The 12,358-nt window shown below is 51.1% G+C and overlaps 1 protein-coding gene across 14 annotated transcripts in view; it reads left to right on the top strand.

Annotated features, from left to right (window-relative positions):
• AHDC1 (AT-hook DNA binding motif containing 1) overlaps window positions 1–8,906 on the top strand; it is a 65,305-nt gene extending 56,399 nt beyond the window's left edge. For 12 of the 14 annotated variants that reach the window (XM_053575887.1, XM_053575880.1, XM_053575885.1 and 9 more), the window contains one exon: window positions 8,291–8,906. The gene's annotated coding sequence lies outside the window, so the exon portion shown is untranslated. Of the gene's footprint in view, window positions 1–8,283 lie in introns of all 14 variants that reach the window. The other 2 variants (XM_053575890.1, XM_053575879.1) reach the window with 1 other exon arrangement.
• Window positions 8,907–12,358: the final 3,452 nt, after the last annotated feature.

Here is a 12,358-nt window from a genome sequence, read left to right as displayed (position 1 = left end):
GGCTGAGCTTTGAGGAACGGAAGAGAGGGCAGTACAGCCAAGTGAGGGGCAAGGCAGGCTGGGTCAGGTCATGTAGGCATTGGAAGGAGTTTGAACTTTATTCCCAGACAAACAGCGAGCCACTGAAGGATTCTCAGCTGGGATGCCTTGGGTCACTGTGTAGCAGGGCAAGCACTGAAGTGGGGAGACTAGCTGCAGTCATCCAGACAAGCAATGATGGCGGCCTAGACCACCTCATGTCTCTAAGATGTCACATAGACTCCCTCATCTAAGGCAACCATCCAGTGCCAGGGAATGATCGGAATCATCCTGGGGGTAAGAATGAGTTGGGGATATAAGGAAGAAGCGTTAATAGAGGTAGTCACATTGTCAACAGAGGGCTTGAGCAGGGAGGACAATGACACACTAGTTCACCAACAGGCAGTGAGCAGATTTGATGCTGGGCTGGGCACTGGAGAAGTGGTAATTCAGCTCAGCCTCCCATGCCCATCTAATACCAGGCAGTTTGAGGCCATGGCTCATATCCTCAAAGTCAGCATTTACCCCAGGAAGCTAATACAAGTAAACAAAGAACCTGAAAACACTTAGTATAAAGTGGCAAGTGCCCAGAGGCTGTGAGAAACAAAGATTGTGCACCAGGCAGCTAGGTGTTGTGGTCAGAAGCCATCCTTCTGCCCTCTTGGTGAGAAAAGGGACACATATCTATCCCTGAGCCCTTTGTGTGACACTGCCTCACTGACACTTCAGAGCAGCCTGTGAGGTGGACATGTCTCCCCACCTCCATCAGAGAGTTGGGGAAGTGGGTGCAGCTATGAACCTTACCCAGGTCATCTATAGTTAGTAAGTAGGGGGGCCAGAATTGGACCTGAGTGCTCTACCAGATGCCTGCCTCTCTCCTCTCCATGCTCCTGAATGCCCATCTGCAAAATGATGGGTTGTATTGAACAATCCCTACAACTCTATCTGGGTCTGACATTTTAAATGGATTTTGAGGTCCTGAGGAAGAAGCTACACTTAAGCTCAACCTTGAAGAATAGGCAAGATTTGGACACAGAGCCTGGGGGGTGGGCATTCCAGGCACAGGGAGCTGTGGGCAAAGGCAGGTCACATCCCCATGTGAATTAAAAGATGAAAGCTCAGAGGAGGCAGTGAGAAGTGTGGGAACGACTTCTGAAAAGAGGCGAACTCATCAAGAAAGGGGAGGTTGGGCTCTGTACCCATAGCTGAGTGGTTAGGGAGCTGACCACATACACTGGGGCTGGTCGGTTCAAACCCAACCCAGGCCTGCTAAACAACAATGACAACTACAACAAAAAGAAATAGCCAAGTGTTCTGGTGGGCGCTTTTAGTCCTAGCTACTTGGGAGGCTGAGGCAAGAGAATCACTTAAGCCCAAGAGTTTGAGGTTGCTGTGAGCTGTGATGCCACAGCACTCTACTGAGGGCAACGTAGTGAGACTCTGTTTCAAAAAAAAAGAAAAGAAAAGGGAGGTTAGCTGGGCGCCATGGCTCTTGCCTGTAGTCTAGCACTCTGGGAGTCTTGAGGCAGGTGGATTGCTTGAGCTCAGGAGTTCAAGAACAGCCTGAGCAAGAGTAAGACCCCATCTCTACTAAACAATAGAAAAATTAGCTGGGCGTTGGGCAGGTGGCTGTAGTCCAGCTACTTGGGAGGCTGAGACAGGAGGATTGCTTGAGCCCCAGAGTTTGAGGTTGCTGTGAGCTATGATGACGCCATGGCACTTTACCCAGGGTGACAGAGTAAGACTCTGTCTCCAAAAAAGGGGAGGAGTAGGCCTTACACCCAGGCAGACACCTTCTCTGGTCTTCTAGGTGGAAAGTTAAGCTGGACAGACTGGCTCCACATTGGGCCCCATGGGCTAAAGATCAGCCCTACCAGATCCTTGGAGAAGGGGGCGTCCTCCAAGGTGTTCAGGAATCTTAAGTCCCTGTCCCCTCCTTAATCCTTTTAGGCCTGACCTGAGGCCAAGAGAAATGTCACAGTTCCTCTAAGGTTACACCAGTTGGGGCCTGACCAGAGCAGGAAGCAATTTCCAAGGCCACCATCCAGCCAGGGTCAGCAGGCATGCCCGGGGCCTGGGCCAGCTCCCAGCTGCTCTGGGCTTTGTCTCTTCAAGTCTCAAAACCTCAAGAGGTCACTTGATATTGCCTTCGGCTCTGAGCAAGAGGCTTCACATTAAGGCTCAGCCGGTCCTTCCCTGCCTCTTCTGGGTGCACATTCTTCCCTACTCTCTGAGGCCATCTTCCCTCCAGACCTATCTCTTGCCTCTTGTGCAGCCATGTTCAGGCCAGGCCTTCTTGTTCTAGCCCTCGTTTTCTATAAATCTCTCCATGAACGTGCCCTCCCTCTCTTCCTCTCCCATCTCTCCACATCCCAGAGCAGGACCCTGGACCTGGCTAGCAGCCTGCCTGTGGATGCTCATAGGCCCACAACCTGCTTCCGTCTCTAACCAACCAGGTGACCTGTGAATCATGTCACCTGATGAGTCAGTTACATCACCTCTCTGCATTAAATGAGCTTATGCATGAAGCCCTTAGTCCAGTCCCTAACACACAGTAAGCACGTAATCAGTGGCTGGTGATGGGTGGATAAATACCTCCCCACAGACTGAACTCTAGGGCCTCTGACCCAATCTCTGTGTCACATACCTCTGACCTTTGCCTCACGTACCTTCACTCAGGACCATGTAGCCAGCCTTCCCTCACCTGCTTCGCTCCTAGGAAGGACCATGTATTCTATTGTGAGTTCGGGCCTTGGAAGGCGGCTTTATAATTCCACCTAGTTCTTTGCCAGAGACAGGAGAAGTCATATGCCCCATCCCAAGGGACCAGAAGCCATGTGGACAACCAGACCAAGACTCAAAAATGACCTGGGTCAGCTAGGACCTCTGTCCACACAGTTATCCATATCAATCCTCTTCCCACATTGCAAATAATCTGAAAAATATTTTCTCGGGACCAATATGTTGTGATTTTTCTCCTGGTGTATTTGCTATCTTTGTCAACATAACCTTTGCTGCCATAGTGCCCTGTGTTTGTTTCACAGAAAGCAAGCTAATTCTGTGTTCAACACACTTGAACTAGGGATCTGCTCAGGCCAGGCATTACATCCAGTACTGAGGGTAGCCCTGACTAGGGCAGGCAGTGCCCTGCACTCCTGGGGCTTATTGCCTGTACACAGGTGTTGGTTAGAAACCTCCAGGTGGGCATCATTCTCCAGAGGAGGGCCAGGAACACTCTCATAAGAATGATCGGGAACCACTCTCTTGAACTATGTGAGCAAGACAGGCAAGCAGGACCTTCCTGGAGGTGGAAATGGATCTTGACAAATTTGAGACTTCAGGAGCTATAGCCCTAGCCCAACCACCTGGGTCATCCAAGTCCCTTCTCTCAAGATGGCTGCCAGAGTGCTTGCTTTTCAGCATTTTTAGATGCATGGTGTCTAAAGCCCCTAAAATATTTATTGGAGGAATTGATTAAAACACACAAGGCTCTTGCTTAAAGCCTTTTGATTGCATCCCTCCCCTCTCCAGCCTCCTTGCCTACAAAATAAAGGCCCACCTTCCATGGCGTCTGAAGCTGCTGTCCTGGTACCCTGCCTCTTTTTCAGCCCAAACCACTCTTACCAATCCTGAGAAGGGGTGGAATCAGGAGGGAGCTTTCAAAGAGGCTCTTTCCTAAATGAGCCGTGTGCTTTCGCTGTTCCCTGGATGGCCCTTTCCCACCCACCATCCTCTCCTACCTGTCAGTTCTTGTCTTTCACTCAGACATCACCTCCCCCAAGAATCATTCCAGGATTCTTCCCAGGCCCAGTTAATATTAGCCCTGCATGCGTCCATGACAGTCCTTCCTGGGAATGTCCTTGTCACCATGCCATCAAATCCTTTAGGCCAGTTATTCATCTCTTCTCACCACCCTCCCCTCCCCCACCCCAGTGTCTTATCCTGCCATAGACAGTTTAGGAAAAGCTTGTAGAATAGGGAGACTTAAGAGGAAAAGTTAAGCACTGGGGGTGGGTATGGGACACTTTCACCCCTGTCATTGGGAAGTGCTCCTATAAGTGGGGCAGGAATGGGGTATTTATATAAGCCAGTTCAGACTCTCAGGGCTAACTGGGCTTTTGGAGTTCTCCAAGGACAGCCCCTCCCAGTTTACAGAGAGGGAAAGGGACTCGCCTGAAGACTGAGCCGCCCAGACGCTGACGCAAGAAAGGTAGAGCCAAGAAGGGCCCTTGGGAATCGCCTACTCTAGCTCCATGGTTCTTGTTCTTTGCTCAGCATGGCATCTCCAGCCCAAGGGTGGAGACAGTGGAGACTGTGTGTCTGCATGTGTGTGTGTGTGAGAGAGACGGAGGGTGGGTCTAGCCTTCGCCCCAGACAGGCAAGTAATGTGAGGCTCCAAAGCTGGTGGGTAACCGTGGGTATGAACCCCCTCAGTCCCAGCAGTGAGGGGACAGAGGAAGTGCCCTGAGGAAGGAGTACCTGACAGGGCTAGAGTTAAGGAACACCTCTGGTCAGTAGTGAACCCAGATTTTGAAAAACTTCTCTGGAATAGGGGGAGAGCTATACATATCAATACCCCCACAATCACCACCTGGGAGCCTCACTGATATTTCAGTAAATTCCGGGTCCACCCTATCTGATGATATTTCTGCACGTCCAGTGTGGTGTGAGTGTCCAGGAAGCAGGATCCTCTCCTCATCCAGTGGCTCATGGCCAGACTGCTTAAAAATGTTGGGAGGGTGGCTTGGTGCCCGTAGCTCAGTGATTAGGGCACTGGCCACATACGTTGGGGCTGGCGGGTTCGAACCTGGCCTGGGCTTGCTAAACAACAGTGACAACTACAACAACAACAACAACAAATAACCAGGTGTTGTGGTGGGTACCTATAGTCCTAGCTACCTGGGAGGCTGAGGCAAGAAAACGGCTTATGCCCAAGAGTCTGAGGTTGCTGTGAGCTCTGATGGTGACACAGAGCTCTGAGGGTGACACAGTGAGACTCTGTCTCAAAAAAAAAAAAAAAAGTTGGGAGGGTGGATCAGCCTTTGGGCAGCTGTGATTTGCCTCTGACCCCTTGTCTTTCGGGCACCATCTCACTGCCTGACAATCTCTCCCAGCACCTATTCAACCCCTTTATTTTTCAGAATAGAAACTGAAGCCCAGAGAAGGTTCTTGCTTTAGGTTCACACACAGCCAATCAGTCTCTCAAATTCTTATATACTCCCTTTACCTTCTGCTCTACTGCCTCGTCTGACATTGAGACTCCTCTGGAGGGCAGAGAATGGAGAGTGGAGGTTAGACCTTAACACATACCTCGATGCTTAGTGGGTATGAATACACGTTTGCTGATTGCTTAAATAGAGGCACAAATGTGTGCTCCTTTTCTGGGGAGAGCAGCTCTCTGGACAACCTGATTTATATATGACCTGCAGCACTTTGAATCTCTGCTTGGCTGTCCCTTGGTGCTGCCAGCGCCAGCCCCCACTGACAGGCAGAGACCACTTAATGCCCTGGCACCTCAGATGGTAAAACTGCTGGAGCGTGAGGACTGCAGTGTGGCTGTGTAGTTTTTGTCACCGAGGCACTAAAAGGTGAAGTCTTATCAACAGTGGTGGGTGTTCTGGGGGCCAGGCACATGCTGGTACTGGAGGAGCAGAGGTGCCACATCTGGGTTTCTGCCCCAGAGGACTAGACTAAGGAATGGCCAGGGCACCCAAGCTGTGGTAGTAGAGTATCTAAGGAGGTGTCCTGGAGGTGTGCAAGACCTGAGCTGGACCTTGACATGCTGACTGGACTTAGATCAGTCATCACTCTGTCATTCAGTCTGCACATGTTCTTGACCCCTGCATGTGCCTGATGCTGCTCAGCAGTGAGCTGAAGAGCCCTAGTCCCTCCTCCAAGTCCAGGTTAGGTGCCCCCCAGGACTTCCCTTGGCACAGCCCCCATCCCCTTGCATGGTAATTAATTGCCTGCTTTGGGGTCTGCTTTGCTTCCCCCTCTGCTCTGTGAACCTCTTAAGGGCAGGGACCAGATCTGTCTTGGTGTCTGCTTTGTCCCCAGTGCCCCACACCAGGCCACCTGGCGTATTAATGTTTGGTTCTGTTTTGTGGAGAGTTGAACCTAGCGAGGTCACAATTTTACACAGCCACAATGGTTCTCCCATCTCACCCCCTCCAGTCTCCCTTTTCCCTTTTCACCCCTTCTGCAAGAACCCCTGGGCTTTGATGTGTCCCCCTTCCCCACTCCCTCCCATCCCCCAGATTCTGCCAAAGAAAGTCTCTGGCTGGCCTACTCCTGAGCGCTGGGGAGGGCGGTGGGAGGAGGAAGGTGAGAGGCAATGGGCGGCTTAGCAGAGGGTGAGAAAGCCTCCTGCTGCCTGGCCGCAGGCACCGGGGATGGTTCTGGCAGGAGTAGCCTGCTGGGCTGAGATCACCATGGAGACCTGGCTTGGAGAGGGTCACTGGCAGTGGCTAAGGGCTGCGGGTGGGGGTGCGGGCAGTGGCAGCAGGGATTTGTGCAGAGACTCCCAGCCTGCCCTGAGCCCTCAGAGAGACAGGGAAGGCTGGGGTTCAGCACCATCAGCTTGCCAAGTGGTTTGGAGCAGACCATCTCAATCCTCCCCCCCGTGTCACCCCAGCAGAGGTTCTTTAGTTTGGCAACTGTTCTTCCACCACAGTAAAAGCTGTCCTCTGCTTCAAAGCCCCTAACCCTCTGAGTCAGCCAGTCACCCCAGATACCACAGTCCTGCTTCCAATGGATACCCCTCTTTCTGCACCTGAACCCTGCCACCAAAGCTGCTTTCTCCCTATCACCCTCATTGCTGTCGCCCTCCCAGGTATACTGCTTACCCCTACGGCTAATGTTCCCTCCTTTCCGCAACTGCAGGAGACCTGACAGCTTAACAAAGGTGCAGCTCTTACCCTCCCTCTCATGCCTCTGCTTGCCACCTGGTCTGATAAACCCCGATGGGGGGCTGCCCCTGCCTCTGCAGGAGCCCACCTGGTTCCTCTGGCCCTTAGAGGACTCCTGGCAAGTCCAACCTCAGGACAAAAGTCATCCCCGGGGCTGACTGCCCAGCAGACAGCAGCCAAGGCTGAGCAGAATTTAAATGTGGTCCTGTTGGAAAGGGAAGCCAAGAAAGTACAAGAGAGGAGAGGTTTTCTGTCACCGCCTGGTTCATGTCGGAGTGGGGGAGGCTGGATGGGCTTGTTGAAGAGTCTTAGGCAGTTTTAGCACACCCAACCCTAATCACACACAGTGTGGGGGATGTGTATCTCTGGGCTCTGAGAGGAAGACAGAACTCCAAAAGGACAATGGCTGGAGGTCTTGGAAGTGATCAAGCCCAGCCCTGTCGTGTGGGCACCTTCTTGTTCACCCCAGCAGAGCTGGGAAGCCAGGTGGTCTAGCCAAGCTGGGGGCCTGGATATGGAAGTCAGGTACTACACAAACACAATTGAGGCTGTCTAGGAAAAGGAGGTAAGAGTCTGGCAATTATAGGGACTGGGAACTTGGGAGTCTGAGCTTCAGGAAGGCAGAGTTCGGCCAAACATAGATGGCGTGTCCAGCAGTTTTTCTAGTTCTTCATCTGTTCTGAAGAACAGAATGGCATTGTTAGGGACTGGGAAGAGGGCTGGACTTAGAAGAAATGAAAGTAGTAGTTCACACCTGTGAGTGCCCTGTCTTCCTCATTATATCATCCCTCAGAACAGCCTAAGTTAGAGGAATTACTAAACTCATTATACACGAGGAACCAGGTTTGGAGAGCTCAACTGGCCCCAGGAAATTAATAACAAACTATAATTAGTATCATTTATTATGCACTTATGTATCAGGCTTCATCTGCCTTAAACTGCTGAATTCTTCTAGCAAACCTGTAGGGTAGTACTGTTATTCCCTTTGTACAGATGAGTAGACTGAGGCTCACAGTAGTTCAACAACTTGTCCAAGGTCATAGAGCTAGTAAGTGGTGGGGCTGTTATTTGAACTCAGCTGCATCTGACTCCAGAGCCCAAGCTCTTAAATCCCACTGCCTGGAACCCTGACTCCTCACCCAGCGCCTCCTCCACCTCTTGGTGTCGGGCTTGGACGTGCCTGTTTTACAGATGGGGAAACTGAGCCTAAGAGAGGGGCAGAAGCAGTTCCACAGTCCAAGTTTTCTGGAAGAAGGAATAATGCAGTGGGGATCTTCCTCCTGACCCCCTGATCTCAGAGCTCTCAGAGTTGGTTCATGGTGCTAAATTCTGCCTCTTTTCTTATGTTTCTTTGCAGCTTTCAGAAAACCAACGCCAAGACCCTACCCCGCGTCCACATCGTCCTCTGGCAGGAGCGCCTGCCCCTCTGCCTCCGCCCCTGCCCCACCTGCACCCCCCACAGCCCTATTTCCCCCCACCCCTCCCTGCCCATCTCCTCCACGCAGAAGCCGAAGGTGAGCCCTTTCTGCACAAAACCAGCAATTGTAAATACTTTTTAAAAATGTACAAAACTTAAAAACAAAACACAGTTTTAGAAAAAGACAAAAAAAAAAAAGAGAGAGAGCGAGAGAGCGAACGTGTGCAAGAGGTTGCGAGCGGGGGCCTCAAGGTGTCCAGAGCCCCTGCAAGTATGCACTGAGAAATTTATCTACAGGTCGTTTGACAAAAATGAACAATATCCTATTTATTGTATATACTGTTTTATTATAAATCGTGGATTGTATATTGCATTCTGTAAACCTGCTGTGGTCCCGTGGTGTGCAAATTCGCATGGTGGGGGGGAGGGAGAAGAACCTCTTGCGGGAGCTTTTTTTTTTCTTTCTTTCTTATTTTTCACTCTTTTGGGTTTTCTCTTCTGTTGTTGTTGTTGTTGTTTTCTGTTGGCAGGACACACCCAAAGATCCAAGTTTGTATTAAAAAGAAATGAAAAAAAGCAAAAAAAAAAAAAAAAAAAAACCTTGTGTCTTGTGAAAGGGGATGAATGAGGAGGGTGGATGGAATGGGAAAGACATGGCTGGGTTTTGACACCAGCCACTGGTTCCTCAAAGGAGTTGAAATACATACATACATTCCCTACCAGCGAGTTCTCCCCTCTACCTGAGATCTGGACACACACCCCCATTCTCTCCCAGGCCGTGGGCCTCCCCTGCCTCTGCTGAGCTCCCCACTCTGCTCCTGAGGATTCTGTGGTCCCTAGTCCATGCATTCTGTCCCAGATCCAGGGATTCTGCCTCTTGGACCTTCACTTTGCCCTAGATCTGGGTATCCCTGACTCTGAGACCCCCATATTTTATCCCAAGTCTAGGTTCTCCCTCTGTCTAGACCCTTTTTTATGTCCCCAAATCCTGAGGAACTTCCATTGTATCCCAGGTCTTGGGTCTCCCTGTTTCTAGACTCCCTCATTCCATCCCAGGTCCCAGTTCTTTGCCTCTAATCCCTTTTTGTCCTATGTCTCCCTAGCCTTTGGGCCCCACAGTGAGTTAGAGACATCTCTTTGCAACACTCATTCCAGAACTCTTTTTTTTTTTTTTTTTTTTTTTTAGAGACAGAGTCTCACTGTACCGCCCTTGGTAGAGTGCCGTGGCGTCACACGGCTCACAGCAACCTCTAACTCTCGGGCTTACGCGATTCTCTTGCCTCAGCCTCCCGAGTAGCTGGGACTACAGGCGCCCGCCACAACGCCCAGCTATTTTTTTTTTTTTTTTTTGGTTGTTGTTGCAGTTTGGCCGGGGCCAGGTTTGAACCCGCTACCCTCGGCATATGGGGCTGGCGCCCTACACACTGAGCCACAGGCGCCGCCCCCAGAACTCTTTTAAGACCTTTTTCCACTAGGATGGGGGTGTCCCTTGTTTGTATGTCTCCTCTTTGCCCTGGGTTCTGGGTCTCCTCTGCTGCTAGGCCCCCCCCATTTTACCCCCAGCACACTCATGTCTGCTTATACAGAACCCACAATATGACCAGGGCAGTCACCCCAATGTTTCTCTCTGTTGCCCCAAGGTAGAATGCTTTAACACCAGCCTAGCTTACAGCAACCTCAAACTCCTGGATTCAAGTGATTCTCTTGCCTCAGCCTCCTGAGTAGCCAGACTACAGGTGCCTATCACAATGTCAGGCTAATTTTTTATTTTTTTTTAAGTACAGATGAGGATCTCTCTCCTGCTGAGGCTGTTCTTGAACTCCTGAGCTCAAGCAGTCCTCTCACCTTGGCCTCCCAGAATGCTAGGGTTACAGGTGTGAACCACCACTCCTGGCCAACCCCATTGTTTCTTTGCCCTTCTTTTTCTTTCTACCTTGAACTCTAAAGTGCTGGGTCTATATCCTCCCAGCTTTGGCAAGTTTTGAAAGGAAAACTCCTAACCCTCTGTCCATTTCTGTGCACCTAGAAGAAAAGAGCTATTTCTGACTTTGGGGAGCTCTTGGCTGCCCTCAGCCAAATAATGCCCACTCTGGCCTCCCTGGTCTTTAGGAAGCAGTTGTTGCCATAGACCCATCTTACAGTAAAGCTCTGCTTAGCAAGCTTCTCCACGTCCATCCTCAGCGAAGCTTTGGGAGACACCAAAACATGGCTCTACATGGCCTGCCCTCCGTGACCTACCCTCCATGACCGAACCAGCAAAACCAGGACTTAGAGAGTCAGAGGAACCCTTTGTCTGAGGGGGAAACACACTCCTACCTTCTGGACACCCCTGTCTGGAAGAAGAGATAGCAGGACTCAGGTTATAATGTCCTAAAACTGCACCCTCTGTGCTGAAGGCTCATCCACCGATCAAGTCCCCTCCTTGTGTCCCTATTACTGAGATGAGGACATCATCCTCCCCTTCCTGTCTGCCGAGGAGGAAGACATCAACATAGTCAAGCCAACAGTCCAGTGTGGAGCTCCAAATGGGGACAGGAAGCATTAGGACCCCCCGAGGGCCAGGGAGGGGGTTTTCCTAGAGGAGAAACCTTTGAAAGAGCCATGGCTAGAGGGCTGGGCAGAAAAGTGACGGAGTTAGTTCTTGGAGGAGGAACAAGCATGTGCAACGGCCCAGAGGAGTGAGAGAATGGCAGATGGTAGAAACCACACACAGTTGGGTCTATTTGGAACAGACTCGTATGTGTTTAGGGATGGGAGAGGGCTTTGGCGTGGTCACTCTGGGGCAGGGTGGAGGCTGGTTGGAGGGGTGGGTGGCATCGGAGAAACCAGTGGGTGAGGCTGGGTTAGGCCAACCCAAGAGAAGCCAGCTTTCAACCCTAAGAATGGCCTGTGGGGAGAAAATGAGTGTGTTCAGCTGCTGCTGAGGAAGCAGAAGAGACGTGGGGAGGCTGTCCAGGTGGGGCGGGCTGGGTGGCGTGCTTGCTGCAGGGAATCAGGGTGGGGCCTGAGAAGTTGGGCCCATGGCCCAGAGGAGGCTTCAGTGAGGGGAGGGGAGAGTAGAGCTCAACATGGGATGGTCCTAAGAGGAGGAAGGGCAGTGGGGCCCTGGACTCAGGGCGTGGGGTAGGAAAGGGAGTTTATGGAGGCTGCTTAACATGAAGGAAGGACGGGGATTCACTGCAAAGAGAACATGGAGGGAGATGGGAATCCAGAGAATGTATGGGAGTCTTGATGAGAATAGGAGCTCCATGAGAGGTGCAGGGAGCGACAGGAAAGGGCTCAAGGAGGGGAGGGGACTCACCTGGGGTCTGCTGCTTAGTAAGGGCTGAGGAAGGCTGAGGTATATTTTGGAGAACAGACTCAAGAGATCTGCCAGGGCCTTTGAGATGGAAGGTTCTATGCCCTGGACCTCTGAAGAAAGGGTGGCAGAGACCCTGCCCAGGTGCATAGGGCCAGGTAGTGGGCCACCCTGTTTGGATCTGTTCTTTTCAGAGTTTGGAGCCCTACCACAGCCATGGTGGCACACCGATCCCAGAACATAGAGGCAAACTAGATACTTAGTTTGTGCCACCATTTATTAAACACTTCCCTGAGGTGTTTATTCTTCAAAACAATCCTTGAGGTAGACAAAGATACTCATTTCATTTATAGATGAGAATACGGGTTTATAGACATGGAGTGAGTGACTTGTCTAAGATTACACGGGCAGTAGCAGAAGTAGGTGGCCCAGGCGCCAAGCACTTGTTTTTTCATAACAGTTTTTGTTGGGTTTTTGTTTTGTTTTGTTTTGTTTTTGAGACAAGATCTTGCTCTGTTGCCCAGGCTAGAGTGCAATGGCATCATCGTAGCTCACTGCAGCCTCAAACTCTTGGGTTCAAGTGTTCTTCCTGTCTGAGCCTCCCAAGTAGCTGGGACCATACCAGCTAATTTTTTTTTTTTTTTGTAGCAATGGGGTTTTGCTATTGCTCTGGTCCAGCTCAAATGTTCCTCCCACCTCAGCCCCCAAAGTGCTAGA

The sequence above is a fragment of the Nycticebus coucang genome, chromosome 22 (assembly GCF_027406575.1).
Source record: "Nycticebus coucang isolate mNycCou1 chromosome 22, mNycCou1.pri, whole genome shotgun sequence".
In the NCBI taxonomy this organism is placed as follows: Eukaryota; Metazoa; Chordata; class Mammalia; order Primates; family Lorisidae; genus Nycticebus; species Nycticebus coucang.
This window is presented reverse-complemented; position numbering and strand designations above follow the sequence as displayed.